The 13087-nt window shown below is 41.6% G+C and overlaps 1 pseudogene across 1 annotated transcript; it reads right to left on the bottom strand.

The window, feature by feature from the left end:
• On the bottom strand, positions 1 to 11300 carry LOC309619117 (tumor-associated calcium signal transducer 2 pseudogene; annotated as a pseudogene). Its single transcript has one exon. The product of its transcript is annotated as a tumor-associated calcium signal transducer 2 pseudogene (transcript).
• Between the last annotated feature and the right edge of the window lie 1787 nt (positions 11301 to 13087).

A 13087-nucleotide genomic window follows, 5' to 3' on the forward strand; every position in this document is an offset into this window, starting at 1 on the left:
AAGTAGTTTTCATGAAATGTGGCTCCTAAATGAAAGCCCCAAGTACTTTTTCATCTATTGCTCAATAAAAACAATTTATCTCAACATGGCAAGGGAAAAAAATCAACTGAGTTTTTTAGGAAATGGAGTGTTGGTCTTCAGTTTGGCACATAAATACGGCCACAATCATGTGTAAAATCAACATGTATGAAACCACAACTTCTGTAGTTTATAGGTGATTTAAGGAGTTTCCAAGAGTAATTACACTTCATGAGTTTTTTTTTTCTTTATGAGCTGACTTTAGAACCCAATCCCTATGTAAGTGGTGACAAACCCATATCTAAAAGCACGGTCATAAATGTGATCACTTAGAGACATTGTGTGACTAGGGAAGAGAAGGGGACCCAGAACTCACCTTTAGAGTACACTGGCATTTAGAGATTGGGTAGAGGAGGATATAACTATAAAACAAAGGTTTGAGAAGAAGCAATCAGTGAGGTAGGAAGATGAGGAATGTGGTGTCCTGGCAGCCAGAGGAAAGTTTCAAAAAGAAGGTAGTGATCAGATGTTTCAAAGGCTGTTGAGAGGCTGAGCACGAAGAAAAAAGATCACTGAATTTGGCAACATGGAGGTCACTAGTGACCTAATATCAGTTTCAGTGGCATGGTGGCTGGAGATGATTGAGTGGTAGAGGTGGAGAAAGGGAGACTGTGATGAAGCCAACTCTTTTTTTTTTTTTTAATAAATTTATTTATTTTTGGCTGTGTTGGGTCTTTGTTGCTGCACGCTCTTTGTTGTGGTGCACGTGCTTCTCATTGCGGTGGCTTCTCTTGTTGCAGAGCTTGGGCTCTAGGCGCGCGGGCTTCAGTAGTTGCGGCTCGTGGGCTCTAGAGTGCAGGCTCAGTAGTTGTGGCGCACGGGCTTAGTTGCTCCACTCCACGGCATGTGGGATCTTCCCGGACCAGGGCTCAAACCCGTGTCCCCTGCATTGGCAGGCGGATTCTCAACCACTGTGCCACCAGGGAAGTCCCTGAATCCAACTCTTTCCAAAGGTTTAACTGAGAAGGAAAGCAGAGAAGTAGAGTAGTAACTACAGGCAGATGTGGGTTCAAAGGTGGGTTTTGTGTTTTTTTTTTTTTGATATAAACCTGGAGCAAGTTTTCACAAACTCCATCTTTTGGTTTGTGCCTTTTTCATATTTTATTACATTCTGTTTTTTTAAAATCACAACAGCAGTATCAAAGACAACCTATGTACAAACATTTTACAAAAGAAATATTGCTAGTATCAGCTGTAATAAGGGCAAGTTGAAGAATAGATGCTGAGTTTCTGGGCCAAAGTCTGCCCTCAAACAAAGACATCTAAAATGTGTTCAGGCAGCTGAAACAGGCTTCTTTCCCGATGACAAGCATGTGTGGTCGGTAATATCAATACAAACGATGGTAAATGAGGATACTACCGGGCCCAAGTAGCGAACTCCTCATCAGGAAGGCCACGATACAAGTGGAGCTAATCCATAACCTAAACTGAAGACAGTAAAAGCGCTGTTTCCCATCTAAACGCATTTAAGCCTTCAGCAATGATTGCGGCACTTGTAAACGATGCTGGGTTGTCATACAGACACTTGATTCTTATACATAACCCTATGCCAAACTTCCCTTAACTCTCGAGTCAGGTTTCTGGTTGGACCGAAAGGGGAGGAATTTTAGAAATGCTTCCTTCAGGACAGAAGTCAGAAAGAGAGGTGACCCTGAGAACAGGATCTATTAAATTTGGTGGCGGCGGGGGGGGGGGGGGGGGAGGCAGGAATTTGGGAGGAGGAATGCCTCGTTGGGGCCAAGAATCAAGAAGCGTGACTCACTTGGGTCTGGGACCTTGCTGAAAGCTGATCCCCACCCCACCCCAGCCCCGCGGGTATCTACAAGCTCTGTTCCTTTCTCATCTCCCCCAGTTCCTCATCTCCACCTTCTTGTACTTCCCCAACTTCCTCCGGTTGGTGATCACCAGGACGGTCACGCCGGCGACCAGGGCCACCACGACCACCACGATGACGGCGATGAGGCCGCTGGTGAGGCGCTTCATGGAGAACTGGGGGGACTTCTCATCCAGGTAGTAGATGAGCGTCCGCTCCAGCAGCAGGGGCTCTCCGCGCACGCGCACGTCGAGGCCGCGGTGGCCGGTGAAGAGCGACTGGCTCTTGACGTCCCTCTCGAAGTAGTAGGCGGCGTCGGCGATGTCCACGTCGCCGGCGACCTTCTGCGACGTGTTCTGCTGCAGCTCGATCTGGATGGTGGGGTGCTCGTAGTGCACGGCCGCCACGAACTTGGGGTGCAGCGGCTCGCGCTCCCGGAAAAGCCGCCGCAGCTCGGCCTCCAGGTCCGAGGGGTTGAAGGCGCGGGCGGCCGGGCGGTGGCGCAGGTCTATGAGGATGGGGTGGGTGCGCACCAGCTCGTCGCAGCGCAGGCTCAGGTCGCCCTTGTCGGTGCATGCCCACCGAGTTCACACACCACGCACGGACGTCTGGTTGCACTAGCGCGCCTTGAAGCGGCTCTGCTGGTCGCACTCCGGGTCGTACAGGCCGTCGTTGTCCAGGAGCGCGTGCTCGCTCGGCCGCACCGGGGCGCGGACGCTTTTCCGGGCGCTCACGCGCGCCTTGAGCAGCAGGCACTTGGATGTGAGCGTGGAGCAGTCGACCTCCAGGCCCGAGCCGAGCACGCGGCACTGGCAGCGGCCACCGGGGCCGCTCCGGTCGCACACGGTCATCTTGCTGGTGGGGCACGTGCAGTTGTCCTGCACAGCCGCGTGGCCGATCACCGCCGCCAGTAGCAGGAGCGGCGGCAGCAGCGACGGCGAAAGCAGAGCGAGGCCCGGACCCCGGGCCATGGTGGGGCGGAGGAGTGCGGACGGGGCGCGGGTTGGCGAGCGCTGGGGACTCCGCCGAGCTCGGGCTCCGCTGTCTGAGAAGGTCTCCAGGCGCCTGGGGTTTTGCTTTTTGTTTTTGATGTTTTTAAGGATGGGTGCTAGGGGATATTTGTAAATTGCCAGGAATGGTCCAGTGAAAAGATGGAAATTGTTGATGTAACAGAGAAGGGAGAATAATGGGATGGGCGTGGGATGAGATTTTGTCAGGGAGTATTGGAGGGCTGAGGAGGGAAGAAATTATATGAAATATCCTCAAAGAGTGGGAAAATGAACTTACTGGGAAAAAGCAATAATACCGATGGGCAGTGAATGCTCATTTGAGTTGGAAACAATGAATTAAAAAAGAGACTAATCAGCATGATTCAGCTGCTTAGATAAGGGTGTGAAGAAGTTGTATTGCTGCATTTAGCCGGGGTTAAAGTATCTTCAGGTAAATATGATAGAGGATTATGGCAGAACTCCTTGTGTTCCCTCTCCCGCCTCAAAAAGGTCCCCTGGGATTGATAGTTCAACAGAGATTTGACCTCCTGAAACCCAAGAAGGAAAGGGAAAATCCCTTGGAATGGCTGTCTTATTCAGAATAATACTCTGGGTTAGATTAATAATCCAACTTGCTTCCCCTCTTTCAGAGGAAAGAATTGTATGGAGTGTTGAATATGTGCTATATTTTACTTTCATAAGCATATAGTTAGAGTAAAACAAGTCTGAGTTTAAATTCCTCCCAGCCTCTCCACCTGTCAGCCGTGACCTGGTCAGATTAACCTCTCTTGGTCTAATTTCCTCATTTGTAAAATGAGGATCATGATACCTACAGCAGGACTGCTATCAGCATTAAGCTGGGCTCATAGGGCAATGGTGTATAATGGAAAAAGCATGGGTTTTGGGTGTCAGAAAGACTTATGTGTGAATCCAGTTGTATCATTTAATAATTTGACCATCGTAGGCAGGTTATTTCACTGTTATGTGCCTCAATTTCCTCACTGGAAAAATGGGGATTATAGGATTATAATATCCTATAATCCTACTTTGAAGGCTAGGAGTAACACTGGTTCCCCACACAGAGATCAAAATGGTGGGAATTGGCTTAGGATTCTATCTATCTATCTATCTATCTACATTTATCCATATTAGAAATATGTATTATATATATGTGTGTGTTACTGTATAAAGCTTTTGGAACAAAATCTCAAACACAGTAGGTGCTTAATAAATATTAGTCCTTTTCTTTCTTGCAGTCCATTCTCCTAGAGCAATAGTTCTTGACCTTAACAGCACTTTAGAATCCTCTGAGAATCTTAGAAAACAAAAGAAAACTTGGTCCAACCCCCAGAAATCCTGGTTTCATTGTTCTGCAGGAGCTCTCTGGCCTGTAATTTTTGAAAGCTTCTCAAGTGAATCTGATTGCACTCAGGATTAAGAATCACTGCTAGAATTATCTTTCTGAAGCCCAAATGAGACTACGTTGCTTCTCTGCTTTAAAATTTCTCATGATTTTCCACTGTCTACTGAGTGTAGTCCGAGCTCCTGTGACTTTTACGCCAGACCCTTAGCAGTGATTCTCAACTCTCTCAGGACACATGACACGCTCCCGTAAATAACTCCAGCTTGAGTTCAACTGCCCCCAACCCTTTTACTTACCAGTTGTGTGATCTTAGGCAAGTTACTTATCCTCTGTAAGCTTTAATTTTATCATCTGATTTTGCCTTTGCTTCTTCTAACGCTGAACCTTTGTACATGTTTTTCTTTCTTCTTGGAATGTCCTCTCTCTTTTTCCTCTCTAGCAAATGCCGTATATTCTTTGAAATTCAGTTTATATGACTTATGGTTACCAAAAGGGTAAGGGGGGGCAGGGATAAATTGGGAATTTGGGATTAACAGATACACAGTACTATATATAAAATAGGTAAACAACAAGGACCTACTGTAGAGCACAGGGAACTATATTTGATATCTTGTAATAACTTATAAAGGAAATGAATCTGAAAGAGAATATATATATGTATAACTGAATCACTTTACTGTACACCTGAAACATTGTAAATCAACTATACCTCAATAAAAAAAAAAAAATTCAGGGGCTTCTCTGGTGGCGCAGTGGTTGAGAACCCGCCTGCCAATGCAGGGGACACGGGTTCGAGCCCTGGTCTGGGAAGATCCCACATGCCACGGAGCAACTAAGCCCGTGAGCCACAACTACTGAGCCTGTGCTCTAGAGCCCGCGAGCCACAACTACTGAGCCTGCGTGCCACAACTACTGAAGCCCGCGTGCCTAGAGCCTGTGCTCCGCAACAAGAGAAGCCACTGCAATGAGAAGCCCGTGCACCGCAAGGAAGAGCAGTCCTTGCTCGACGCAACTAAAGAAAGCCGCGTGCAGCAACGAAGACCCAATGCAGCCAAAAATAAATAAATTTATTTTTTTAAAAAATTCAGTTTATATGTTCTCTCCTCTAAGCTTACCCTGAATGTCCCCTCCTTGACATAGTCCCTCTTCTTTCTTTGAGTTTTCATGCCACTTTGTAAATGCCTCTATTTTAGCTCTTTTCCTGTTGCATTGTAATTTTGTTTTCCACATCTGTCACATACCAGACTTTAAGCTTTTTGAGGGCTGGGCCTGTATCTCATTTATTTCATATTATGTTGGCCTAGCATGGATACTGTTTCATAGTTAAGTGGTCAATAAATCTTGTTGAATTAATGAAGTGAAATAAAATAGACAAAGATTCCTGAAACTGCCAACCTTGTGGATTTAGGAAAGGACCTATATCTTTTGCTTGGTGCTTTGTAATAAATTTTGGCTGAATGAGTGAATAAAGTCAAATGAAACTGTCAGACTGATATCATTTTCTACCTTGACAATGTCCAGCTGACTCATTAAGAGACCATTTCCTCTTGGGAAAAAAAACAAAGCAAAACAATTAAAAACCATCATCAATAAAAGTGGTGAGGAAATTGAATCATGATTTTGTATAAGTGGAATTTCTCCAAAAACCAGTATGGTCTGACTGGTAGACACACATGGTTTCTCAACTGTAGCAAGTGAGAACACACATTTTGTATAACGCTGCAGTGGGAGCTGGTTGGGATATCTTGTTATGGATCCATAAGTGATCACTTCATGCCCTAAAAGTATGTTTTTGAAAATCTTTTTCTCCTCCACTCCCTGCTTCTCATTCAACAAACTTTGGCATTGTTTTCACAGTGTGATCGGCATGGACTTGGACCTAGAGATGCAGAGATAGATACAGTCCTTGCTCTCAAGTAGCTTAAAGTCTGCTAAGGATAGTGACTAAAGTCTGTTAGATTCTGTTTTCAAACAGAGCAAGAAAATTCCCTAAGCACTGTATAAGTTATAGGAGGTAAGGGAGTGTTTGCTCAATGGTGGCAGGATGGGATGGGCTTTGTAGGAAGTTAGGAAAGGTTTGTAGAGGAAATAAAGCTTGCAAACCCTTAAAAAAAGATGTTGGCAAATTAGACAAGACGGGCAAGGCTCTTTTAAATAAAGGGAACAGCAACAAATGTAAGAGGGTATGAAAATGCCTGTTGTGGGACTTCCTGGTGGCGCAGTGGTTAAGAATCTGCCAGCCAATGCAGGGGACATGGGTTCGAGCCCTGGTCCACTGGGAAGATCCCACATGCCACGGTGCAACTAAACCCGTGTGCCACAACTACTGAGCCTGTGCTCTAGAGCCTGCGAGCCACAACTACTGAGCCCACATGCCACAACTACTGAAGCCTGCACGCCTAGAGCCCGTGCTCCGCAACAAGAGAAGCCACTGCAATGAGAAGTCTGTGCACCTCAACAAAGAGTAGCCCCCGCTCACCTCAACTAGAGAAAACCCACCCATAGCAACGAAGACCCAGCACAGCCAAAAAATAAAGAAAAAAAAAAAAAAAGAAAATGCCTGTTGTGTTTGGGGATCTACTAGTGGTTCAACAAAACCTGAAGTGGATGATGCAGCAAGAGGTGGAATCAGGTGGGTAAGGACTAGCTCCTGTACACCTTATGGGTACGCCAAAGAGCTTGGACTTGATCTTGTAGGCACTGAGAGCCATTAAAGGATGCCAAGTTAGTGATATAAACAGCTTTTTAATTTTAAAAGATCACTCTAGCAGCAACATGGAAGGGAGGGAAGCCTGGAGTCAGGGAAACCAGAAGAATATCACGGTAGTAGTTTAGTGAGGGAAGAAGGCAGTAGCAAAAGGGAAGAGGAGAAAGGAGCAGATCTAAAGGACATTAAGGTGGTGACATTGATAGCACTCCCTTAGTGATTAGATGTAGGAAGACGGAGAGAGAGAAGCCTGAGGTAGCTCCCAGGTCTCAAACTTTGGTGACTGGGTGAGGGGGGCTCTGTTTATGGGGATGGGGAATATTGGAGGGCTAGGATAGTGTGAGAACAACATAATAAAGTTTAATTTTGAGAGGGTCTGAGTTTGAGATTTCTGTGGAACACCTGAGTGGAGTTTCTAATGGTCATTTGGAAATAGGAATTATTTCTTTGCAAAAGGAGCTAGAAACTTCTAGATCACAGCTTCAGGGTCTTAATTAAAAGTAAGCTGAGAGAGTGATTGGCTATAGATAACAAACACAGCAGCCATTCACGCAGACAGAAATCTCACTTTCCCTGGGGCTAAGTTTTCAATATCAAATTCTCAAGCCTTACCCATACTCTTGTACTTTAGAAATCCAAATCAAGTACTTAAGAAATCCAGATTCTTACACTTTTTGTATATTTCTGTTTTGCCATCAAGAGTCCAATGTACAAAATGTTAAGAGTCCAAAGTATAACATGTTCTTTTCAGGCTTTAATGGAAGTTTAATGCAATATAAATGTAACCACTCAAATATGCTTGTAATCAGGACAGAATTCAAGTAAACATCGCCAGGACCAAAGCTGACCTCAGGGTGGCACTCCAGTCTTGTCGGAATAAAAGGCTCTGGAATCATCTTACTAAACTCTTAAGTGGACAGTCCACTCTGAAGTAAAGAGTTGGCATAAACTCTGGGTCCATAGACCACACAATTAAACTACCTGGGGAGAATTTACAGGGAAGGATGTCCTTTTTGTTTTTAAATCCGCTCTGACCTAAGGCTGGATCAACAGTATAGGGTATATAATATGGCAGCAGGTCTCCATCCAAAAAAAGAAATTTCACCGGGGTTCAAAACTAACCAAAATAATATCCTCATTATTATTTATTAATAGCTACCATTTATTGGTACCTACCGTGTGCCACATACAGTTCAGGATGCCTTTCATATTATATGAGCTCACTGAACTCTCATACCAACTCCGTGCAATTGATAATTATTCTCGTTTTTCTGAGGAAGAAACTGAAGCCAAAGACATTCAGTCACTTGCCTCTCAAGTCATCCAGGTGGTAAGTATCCATGCTGTATTTTGAACTCAATCCGTATGATTCCAAAATTTGAGGTCTTTAAGCAAGGCTGCATGGCCTCGTATTATTGATGCCAAAATTAAAGCAGTAACAAATGAAACTTTGTGGTTTTCTTTGGGTATAGGCTGTTTGGATTGAGGTGGTTTAAATAATACTGTATTTAGGGAGATCTAGTGAGGACCCCTATTGTGAATTTGAGGCCTCTTCCTGAAACTCTTCACCACCTATAAGAAACAGGATATTTACATATTCACAAAGTATGTCCCACAAGGTATTTATTAATTACAAAGAGAAAAATAGCAAATTTCCAGTGGAGGAATCTTGCAGATGCTATGTTAATACAGTAAAGTATAAATGAGAAAGCAAATGTGGTAAAATATCAATATCTGTGCCACAGAGAGATTCTTTTCCTTTTACAGTGGAAAAAACAAGGGGCCAGGGAGGATCTGTTGGCAGGATTGGTCAGCAGTGGAGCAGAGGACTAATTTCTATCTTTGATCTCCATCTGTGAAAGCCCAAATCCCACAAAGGTTTCCAAATGAAATAGTTACCTTTCTAAGGGGTAGAGAATTATTGATGAATCCTGGACTCTATATAAAGGAAGACTCCCAAATGAAAGACACAAATAATAAAACTCCAGAATAATGTTATTATACTGATCATAGACGGTAGAGATGGGAGTTAGTTGTCCTTACTCCTCCAATGCTTAATCAAGAGTGTCAAAGCATATTTACAAAGCATTTTTTAAATGCCTTACAGACTTCAAAGCCATAAATAGCTTCTCTGTCTCTCTAGGGCTAAATGTCAGCATTTTTGTACATCCTCAGTCTAAGAGAATTACCAATCTGTCTATTTCTTTAAAGAACTGTTCTTTTAGTGAGAAGGAAAAGATGTCTAGAGAAGCTTTTTTGTTCAACATGTCGGTGTTTGCATGATTTACAGTATAATTAACCAGCCCTGTAGCACCAGCAGACCAGCTCCTTTTACTATTCATCATGTTTCCAGTGACTTCAGATCATCAACTCTGCTGGGAGGAAATACCTCCTCCTTAGAGATGTAAAAATATTATGTCCCTGATCATTCCCACAGGCAGAATGTGATCCATCCTTATATAAGTATTGTTTTTCAGATCTAAGGGATTCCTCCCCCACCCCATTATTTTTGCACATCATTACTCTCAGAGCTAAAATCTAATTAAATAAATACATGCAAAATCTAAAACTATTTAGGAAGAATTTTGTTATTCAATTGCTTATAATTACCAGAACACATTTGTTAAGATATGAAAGTCTGGTAACTCAAAATCTAAAACAAAACACCTATGTAAACAAATATGTAATAAATATTATCACAGATCTATTTTAAATCTCTATATTAAAACCTTATTAGGCATCTAAAAAACTTCAAAAGTGTCTACTTTGGGCCCAGTAATTCTACTTCTAAGAAGTTACCCTAAATATACACCTCCAACAATATGAAAGTACATATGCACGAGGTTAATTATTGCAGCACTGTTTGTATTTGCAAAATAAGGGACACAACCTAAATGCCCATGTAGAGGAGAGAGGTTGAATAAACTATGGTACAAGCACATAATCGAGCACTACACATCTGTAAAAAAGAACGAAGAAGATGTTTGCAAACTGATAAAGAATAATTTCTAGGATATACTGTTTAGTGAAAAAAAGCAAAGTACAAAAGAGTGTCTATAGTATGCTACTTTTTGTGTAAGAAAAAAAGGGAAGTGAGAAAATACACAAGTGCCTGCATTTTGACCAAAAAGCAAACCAGGAAGGATAAACCAGAAATTAATGAGATTACTGTTACTTACAGGAGGTAGTTGGGGATGAGTTGAAAGGGTAAGTAGAAGGTGGAAAGTGACATTTCTCTTGAATTCTCCTTTTTATATAGTTCTGTCTTTTGGATCCATGTTAATAATTCATATATTAAGTAAAACACACACACACACACACACACACACACACACACACACACACACACATAGGGGGAAAGCCTAAAAATGGAACACAAACAAGTGAACCTAATGGTTTTAAATGAATAATATAAACACATTGAAAAGCACATGTTTTTGTGTGGGAGGGAAGACTAACTCAAATCAAGTAACTTTAGAATACAATATTTTTTGCTATATACTCTCAGACTAAAGAAAAACTGAACTGTAAATGAATGTTAAAATGAAATTGGTTTGGTTTTTTGCAGTGGTTGGGTTTCATTTTGTTTTGGTAGCAATTCTAAAACGACTTTCTGTGTAATCTGAGATTGGGTGAAGAAGTAAATGTATAAATATAAACAATGAGATTCAATTTTCTCACTGAGAGAAAAGAGAGTTACAAATATGGAAAGAGAGAAGAGTAGAATGAATTCTATAGTATTGGATTAGAATTGGACATGACAGCCCTGTCCACTGAGAAAGCCCAGAAGCAATGACACCCCAGGAGCAATTTGGTTTCTAAACTCTGTTTGCTGCTAAATGGAACCAGGGCCCCTTGGAGGATTGGCGGATTCTAGAGCTAGAGCTGGGAAAGAACAAGATGAACCTTGAACATCGTATTAAGTTAGTAAATTAGGAAATGCTCAAAGAATGGTAGGACAGGTCAGAATGACAAAAAGAGCTGTATTGAAGGGACTAGTGCCAGCCAAATCTGGGACAATTAAACATAAAAATAAATACTGATAGTCATGTATTACAACCCACTGAATAAAATAAGAACACATAGGCATATAAATAAAAGAAAGAGTAAATAATGTGGGGGAAGGGAAAGTGAGTCTCAGTAGAATGTCAGCTAATAAATTTGGAAGGAATGATGGAATTAGAAAAATCACTATTTGGCAACCATCATAGTAATAATTGAATCATCAATGGATGGTAGAATGAGTAGGTGAAATTTGGATGAGGAACAGGATATTTACATAGCTGCAAAGTATGTTCTCACAAGATATTATTATTATTATTTTAATCAATTATTTATTTATTTATGGCTGCATCAGGTCTTAATCTTTCGTAGCAGCGTGCGGGCTCTTTGTTGAGGCGCGCGGGCTCAGTTGCTCCACGGTGTGTGGGATCTTAGTTCCCGAGTCAGGGATCGAACCCGTGCCCCGTACATTGGGAGCGTGGAGTCTTAACCACTGGACCACCAGGGAAGTCCTCTCACAAGATATTACTAATTACAAAGAGAAAAGTAGTAAATTTATAGTGGAGAAATTGGCAGGCGCCATGTTAACAAAATGATCAAAGTAAATGATAAAGCAAATGTGGTAAAATATTGATATTTGGGAAATCTTGGTGAGATGTATACAGGAATGTTTGGTACTATTTTTACAACTTTTCTGTAAGTCTGAGATTACATAAAAATAAAAAGTTAAAAAGAAAAGCGTATTAAAGCATTTCTGAGGAGTTTGCTAGGCTATAGCAAAACAAAGGCTGTAATCAATGTATAGCAAGTTAATTCTGCCGGCCTCCTTGGCAAAATGGTTTATGGAAAGTCATTGTTGGGGAGTAGGAGGTGGCAGGAGGGCAAAAACCTTATTAGATGTTTCCTTGAACAAAATTTTTTCAAAAATTCTTTTTGAAAAGATGTAAACCTGTTGAAAAAAGGTTTTTGATAGCAATTAAACTATGCATGTATAACTGAATCATTTTGTTGTATACCTGAAGCTAACACAGCACTGGAAATCAACTATGCTTCAATAAAAATAAAATAAAATAAAAAATATATAGCATTAAAAATGAAGCTTTTCTGTACTTAAAACTAAGCAAGAGAGTTCTATAACCATTTAAAGACTATTACTCACTCAAAATACTCTATATATAAAAAGAAAAGCACACTAAAACATAGGTAATTAACTGAAATGAAAATCAATGTGACATTCAAAAGAATAAATAAATAAAATAAAAGGCTCTCTAGTATGTAGCAGAGACAAATTCTGTTTCTAGTTGGTAAAAAAACATAATTGGATGAAAATTTAAATGCCAGGAGACCTAAAAATCAAAGAAATTAAAAAACTTTTAAATGGAGTAATTTCTGTTCTCTTCCCAGATAGTAAATTTAATAGAAATTTCTGATTATGACGGCAGTTATAAATCTTTGATGTTACTGATACAGAGACATACTCCAAAACTGTTTTGTTTTTTCTATCACATAGAAAGATTGAAAACTGTCCCTAGGTAACAAATACTACTACTGCAATGACTTGCCAGATACTATTCTAAATATCGTTCATATATTAACCCATTTAATCTCACTGCAACCCTGGGCAGTAGATGCTATTATTAGACTCAGTTTACAATTGAAAAAACCAAGGTTCTCAAACTTTCTTGATTAACTGTGCTCTTAGTGTCTCAGTAGTTTTTTCATGGCAACTCAGGCCAAAAGAAATACGTAATAATTCAATTTACTGAGTTGTTAGAGCCAAATCTCTTTTTTTAAAAAAATGTTACTACAGTTAAGTTTTTTTTTTTTAATTAATTAATTTATTTATTTTTGGCTGTGTTGGGTCTTCGTTTCTGTGCGAGGGCTTTCTCTAGTTGCGGCAAGCGGGGGCCACTCTTCATCGCGGTGCGCGGGCCTCTCACTGTCGCGGCCTCTCTTGTTGCGGAGCACAGGCTCCAGACGCGCAGGCTCAGTAGTTGTGGCTCACGGGCCTACTTGCTCCGCGGCATGTGGGATCTTCCCAGACCAGGGCTCGAACCCGTGTCCCCTGAATTGGCAGGCAGATTCTCAACCACTGTGCCACCAGGGAAGCCCCGAGCCAAATCTCTTAACATCTA

The sequence above is a fragment of the Balaenoptera borealis genome (assembly GCF_965194805.1).
Source record: "Balaenoptera borealis genome assembly, chromosome: 20".
In the NCBI taxonomy this organism is placed as follows: domain Eukaryota; kingdom Metazoa; phylum Chordata; class Mammalia; order Artiodactyla; family Balaenopteridae; genus Balaenoptera; species Balaenoptera borealis.